Consider the following 7236-nt stretch of genomic DNA (forward strand, 5'->3'; position numbering starts at 1 on the left):
TTAAGTTTGGATGTCTTTAGAGTTCGCATATACACTGAATACGTTCTCTTAATACCAGTTTAACATGCGCCTGTGTGCTCAGTCACATCCAACTCTGCGACCCCATGGACTGTAGCCCACCAGGCTCCTCTGTCCCTGGGATTCTCCAGACAAGAATACCAGAGTGGGTTGCTATTTCCTATTCCCAGGGATCTTCCGAGCCCAGGGATAGAATCCACGTCTCCTGCAACTCCCGCACTGGCGGACAGGTTCTTTATCACTGTGCCACCATAATTTTAATATAATTAACTTTACTTAGTTTAGTTAGTTTTTAACATAATTAATATATTATTTTTTAAGGGAAACAATCTCTTAAAGAAATATTTATTTGGCTGTAGCTGGTCTTAATTGTGGAACATGAGATCTTTGATCTTTATTGCCCTATGAGACATCTTTAGCCGGGGTGTGTGGGATCTTTACGTGCCTCACGTGGGATCTAGCTCCTTGACCAGGAATCAAACCCATGACCCCTACTTTGGGAGAATGGAATCTTAGCCACTGGACCACCAAAAAAGTCCCAATATGAGCTGGTTTTTAACAGTCAAATATAATTCCAAAATTCGGTGATTAAGCTCATGGAAAGTGGTTATTCTACGTATTATATTTAAAGTACACATACACAATAAAATAAAAGGAAAAAAAAAACACTTTAGAATGCTGTAATACCAAAGTGGCATTTTCCAGGTGGTGCTAGTGGTAAAGAATGCACCTGCCAATGCAGAGACTCAAGAGAGGCAGGCTTGATCTCTGGTTTGGGAAGATCCCCTGGAGGAGAAAATGGCAATCTTCTCCAGGATTCTTCCTGGAAAACCCCACAGACAGAGGAGCCTGAGGGGCAACAGTCCATAGATTCACAGTGAGTGGGACAGGACTGAGTGACCGGGCCCACGCACACAGCCACAGAGTGTGTTCAAGGGGGATGCAGACGCTAAATCTTTAGGTAATTAGTAATGGCATCTAGTGAGGTAAGCTTTAATAATGAACTCGAGTATTACTTTAAAAGCATTTTTTTGTCTCATTTCCATGTAGTAATTCTGGTTTCTTAAAGAAAAAAAAAAAAAAAAGACACACATGGGAAGGAGTCTTATCAATTCAGTGGCCTGGTTTTCTGATTGCTCTTCTTTTCTTGAAGCATGGCATCAATACTAAAATGATGATTTGAAATGTCATCATTTGCTTGTTTTATAATTTGGGGTATAGTTTTACATCTCAGATATTTTTAGATAAATATTTAAAATAAATAACGGAATAGTGGCAGGCAGTTTGGACTTGTGATCTATAATATTTTTGCTCAAATGTTATTTTCACCTAAAACATATTTTAGCATTCACTTACTTGTTTTTTTCACACTTCTACTGGGCCCCTGCCAATTTTAATATATGACAAAAAAAGTACCATGGGAAATGATTGCACTACTTTATGAGTTAACACCTTCATAGAAAACGAGGAGTGTGTTTAGGAAGGTAGCACTTAAATAACTCTGACTTAGGTCAGTGAAACCTAAGTTTATAGGTTTATAATCTTTATTTTGCTCTTATGACATATTTAATTCATTCAGAAGCGAGAACATGGTGCCCTCTAAAGAAAATCTAGCCAACTGAGTATTTTGTAAGGAGGACCATCTGCTCAAATAAGCTCCATTTTTAAACTTCAAAATGTTGTAACTTATCACTTATTTCTCTCCTTACATAATAAATTACATAAACCCTGATTTTTTTTTTTTTTTTTTTTGCTAGTTAGACAATTAAGTCTCTTTCACTATAATGTAACCCCAGCCCAAATGACAGTAAGAAAAGGTATCTTGGTACCAGTTGGGATGGTTTTGTTGGCAAATAATAAGAAAACCAAAAGGAAAATCTACTTAATTCCAAACCAAGAAGTTCAGAGACAGAATGACTTTGGGGTTAGTCATTTTGGTGGCTTCACACAGCATCAAGGATCAAGGTTCTTCCTTGGCAGTCCCACCACTCTCTCCGTGATGACCTCTTCACAGTCTAGTTTACCCCGTAGTTAGGGGGCTACTGCAGTTCAAGATACCACACAGACATGACAAAATGTACAGGAAGAAGAGGGCTACCTCTGCCAATATGTGTTTCTATGAGCCAGGGACCATTTCAAGGAAACTCTAAGCATACATCCCTTATAGCTCACTGGCCAGAGTTGAATACCAGTCATTGTCCTGTAACTAAGATATGGTTAGCTTAGACTAGCAGTCCATAATGTATGATCTACAGACTCCTGGCTGTCCCCTAAATTCTTTCAGGTATTGGCAAAGCCAGTCAATCCTAGAGGAAATCAACCCCGAATATTCACTGGAAGGATTGATGCCAAAGCTGAAGCTCCAATACTCTGGCCACCTGATGTGAAGAACTGACTCATTGGAAAACATCCTCAGGCCGGGAAAGATTGAGGGCAAGAGGAAAAGGGGGTGACAGAGGATAAAATCATTGGATGGCATCACCAACCCAATGGACATGGTTTGAGCAAACTCCAGGAAATAGTGAAGGACAGGGAAACCTGGCATGCTGCAGTTCAAGTGACCACAAAAAGTTGGACATGACTTAGTGACTGAACAACAATAATAACAATTGGCAAAACCAAAACTAGTGTCATAAAAATAATGCAGTGTTATTTGTTTGTGTGTGTGTGTGTTGTTGAAATTTTCACTGACATTGCAAAGGCAATGATGGGTAAACCAATTGCTGACTTAGCACCAGTTGAGCAGGGGCATCAGATTGAAAAGTTACTATATTCTTCACTACCATATACTTACAAAACTTAAATGATGCAAATAATTTAAGAGCTTGATTTAAGAATCCCCTTGATGAAGCAGTAAAAATTATTAACATAGTAAATTTTGGTACATCAACTATATCTCAATAAAAATTTTTGACTTGTACAGATTTCTTATTATTTTCTGTGACAAAATGGAAAATGGAAAAAGCAACAAGAACAAAAACTTCTATTGTGGACCACAGTATGATGCTTACATTTAGGAAAAGTTCTTATTCAATTGTTTGCATTATACACTGAATCAGCAAGTATTTCTATTGTTGTTGTTTAGTTGCTAAGTCGTGTCCGACTCTTTTGCGACCCCATGGACAGTAGCCCACCAGGCTCCTCTGCCCATGGGATTTCCCAGGCAAGAATACTGGACTGAGTTGCCATTTCCTTCTCCAGGGGATCTTCCCATCCCTGGGATCAAACCCATGTCACCTGTATTGCAGGTGGATTCTTTACACTGAGTCCCATGGAAAGCCCACTGTTTTCATAGACCACCATTTTTTCTTGAATGAAACCTGATGGATACATTGTGGTTACTCAGACATGAGCATTTGCAGATATTCTTTTGAAAGAAAAAAAAATGTGTCAGTGATGTCAAGGAAAACCACTGACACTAATTGTAGCCAATGATAAAATACTAGCTTCTAAGCAAAAATTGGAATTTGAGTATACTATTTTCTGTTACCAGGAGCTGTACAGCTTCCTAATACTTAAAGATGTTTCTGATAAGATTGCTGATGTTGTTAATAAATGTGATCTTTTGCTATTGTTAAATTAAATGTAAAATTTGGAAGATATGCATGACACTGAACCATTTTCTAAATGACCAGTGAATATTGTTGCAAAATTATGCATGAGTAAAAGATTCATTACTAGTGCATATAAATTATATGCAAAAAAATTATATGCACTATTATGCATATAAAACTGAAGAATTTTAATTTAACCAGGAACAAAAGTTTTGCAAATATGTTATCAAATTTCACAACATTATTGTTAAGAAATGATCACTTGTTAAGTTTTGGTTCTGTCAAAGAAGAATATCCACAATTCTATGAAAAGGCTATTGAAATAATCTCGTCTTTCCAACAATCTAACACCATAGGTAGTTTCTTCAGTCTTCAAACAAAATGACATAATACAAAAAACTGAATGCAAGGCAGGTGGGAGAATCTAGCTATCCCCTATTAAGAGAGCTATTAAAGAAGCTTGGAAAAATATAAAACAGTGCCACTTTTTAAACAAATTGCTTTGATTTTGGAAAATGTAGCAATTTTTCATACAATATATTATTTATGTTAATGAATATTAATAGCCTTATTTTGATATTTTAATGAAAACTTAATGTATATATTTAATGAATATTTTCAACATTTCCCAGGTTTAACTTCTAATATATTAAATGTTGATAGATATATAATCCTAAATGCTCTTTGGGGTCCTCAGTCTATGAAGCTATAACAGAGTCTGGAGACAGTCTGAGGACCCATGGACCAATCAGGAATCCCCCTTTGGGTCCAGAGGTAGAACATTCTCACTTGAGGCCATGATTACCTGGAAGAGGATGGAATGGAAATGTAGAACTGTTAGAAGGGTTGAAAATGGGAGAATGGATGTTGGAAAGCAAGTGACAGTTCTTGTTGAAATCTATAAGATCACTACATTTCATCTGTAGTGTCTTGAATGGCTAATGAAATCAGCTGTTTTCAAACTGTGCTGTTTGGAATTTTTTTTTAATGGAGGACATTGGCACATGGGGAATCATATTTTCAGGCTCTACTGCTCCAAATAGAAGCACTACAAGTATATATTTTTTACATATTGGACTTCCTCTTAACATTCATTTAAGAAATAATCTGTGGAAGAATATGTTTGAATACCACTGCTTTAACATTTCTCTTGTGGACATGTACACTTCTGATATCTAATCTCACAAATTAAGCCTTAAACTTCTTAAGGGTCAGATTACAGTATTATTCTCCATCTTAGGCTAAACATCAGAGCCCAGTGCTTTATGCTAAGTGACCATAATGCTGGTTAAATTCAAATAACTTTTCAAGTGGGCATTTTCCCCTGTTTTTGCAGGCCATACTTGTAAATCAAAGAATTTTATCTTGGAGATAACTGTGTCCAGAGATTAGAATGGTAAAATCTGTGTGTATTTGAGGTTTGAGTATTTTATAAATGGTAACTGTGAGTCTGGATGTTTTAGGGGAGTATTTCTAGAATGTGTAATAACGCTATTTAATTTGAAAAAGAACTTAATCTTCAAAGACATTTGCAAAAATGGTAGGTAATTGATCTCTGTAACAAGTGTTTGAAATGGGCAGTTATCTGCATTCTTATCGTCCAAGGAGAATATTGAGACTCCAAAGACGAGTAGGGCTTCCCTGGTGACTCAATGGTAAAAGAATCTGCCTACAATGCAGGAAATCCATATTCAGTCCCTGGGTTAGGAAGATCACCTGGAGAAGGAATCGGCAATCCACTCCAGTATTCTTGCCTGGGGAATCCATGGACAGAGGAGCCTGGAGGGCTGCAGTCCATGCCATTGCAAAGAGTCAGACACGACTTAGTGACTAAACAACAACAACAAACCTTATTAAGCATGTAGAAGTGAAGGAAATATGCTTATGTGATGTGGTCACAGTTGAGCAAGGTAGTTGAGCATTAAAGACCAGTAGAACGGGGCCAACATCACAGTGACTTAAATTCTAATCAGAGTATTCCTGGGGAGACAACCATAGCACTAGCCTTCAAGGTAGACCAGAATTACAGGGGAAAAAAAGTGTCTGTGATAAACAAAGTGGGCCAGAAGATATACTAGCTCAGACAAGGACCAATAACATCAATGTTGAGCCACTCACATCTGTGTTAAATTATTTTGTTAATAATTGGATAGAATGCAAAGCTTCACTGAATCATAATTCTGAATGTGTCCCCCATCCCCTGCTAATACCCTATTTCTGCTCTTGAGGATCTCTTCTTACCAAATGACTGTATATTTAATTCTTTGCTCTAAAATGAACATATTCACTTATTACTATTTGTGGTGGTGGTGGTTTAGTCACTCAGTCGTGTCTGACTCTTGTAACCCCATGGACTGTAGCCTCCCAGGCTCCTCTGTCCATGGGATTCTCCAGGCAAGAATACTGGAGTGAGTTGCCATTTCCTTCTCCAGGGGATCTTCCCAATCCAGGAATCAAACCCGGGTCTCCTATATTGCAGACAGATTCTTTAGGGAAGGAGCTACCATTGTCTTAAAAAAGAAAAAATGTAAAAACCCAAATGGACATTTTGGCCAACTCAATATATTCTAAATATTCATTTCCAAAAAAAAAAACCAAAACATGTATTTGGGTTATCAAACCATGATATGAATGATATACAGAGAATACATTATGGCTGATTCATGTCAATCTATGGCAAAAATCACTACAATATTGTAAAGTAATTAGCCTCCAATGAATAAAAATAAATTGGGGAAAAAAGGAATACATTATTTTTCAAAGTTATAAATATCCCTTAGTGTAGGGACAATCTTTAAGCACACCACAGAGCCTAGCATCTCCATAAAAGTAGTTCTCATGATGTCTAACATTTAAGTACCCCATACAGGCACTGTTCCAAGCACTTTACAGATCTTTACTCATCTGAGTCTCACAACAACTTAATTCAACCTACTGCCCTCAATTGTATTTTACAAATGAAGCTGAGACTATATTGTCCTGGGTCACACAGCTAGGGAGGGGTAGAGCTGGGATCCAAAATTAGGTAATCTGGCTCCAAGCTCAGCACTCCCCACCACGATGCACTTTAATTAAGTGTGCAATGGGAAGAATGAACTGGGATAGAAAAAGAAAAATATGACTTTGGCTCTTGGTTATTGTTACTATATATAGTTCTCACTTCACCAACGGCTCAGCAGGTGAAGAATCCACCTGCAGTCCAGGAGGCATAGGAGATGTGGGTTCCATCCCTGGGTCGGGAAGATCCCCGGGAGGAGGAAATGGCAACCCAGCCCAGCATTCCTGCCGGGGAAATTCCATGGACAGAGGGGCCTGGTGGGCTACAGTCCACGGGGTCCAAAAGAGCCATACAGAACTGAGCATACATGCACACTTACTGAATATGAACAAAGATTCGTTTTCCCTCTTATCTCACATCAAAGAACTATGAGGACCATTCACTGGGTGACCGGATGAGCCCATCCTTGGATGGGATCAACTTCTGTGTTCCAAGGCATCCTTAATTTACACTGAAATTCATACTGAGTGTTGCAAAAAACATATTAATCAATATGCATATTAGTATTCAAAGATCACTGTGTACCAAGCTTTTCTTTCTTTCTTTACTTAGAGGGTTATTCTCCTTAGTGTACCCTTCCAAAAACTTACAGATTCAGGTGTTGAT

This window comes from Cervus canadensis, chromosome 27 (genome assembly GCF_019320065.1).
Source record: "Cervus canadensis isolate Bull #8, Minnesota chromosome 27, ASM1932006v1, whole genome shotgun sequence".
NCBI classification, from domain to species: Eukaryota; Metazoa; Chordata; class Mammalia; order Artiodactyla; family Cervidae; genus Cervus; species Cervus canadensis.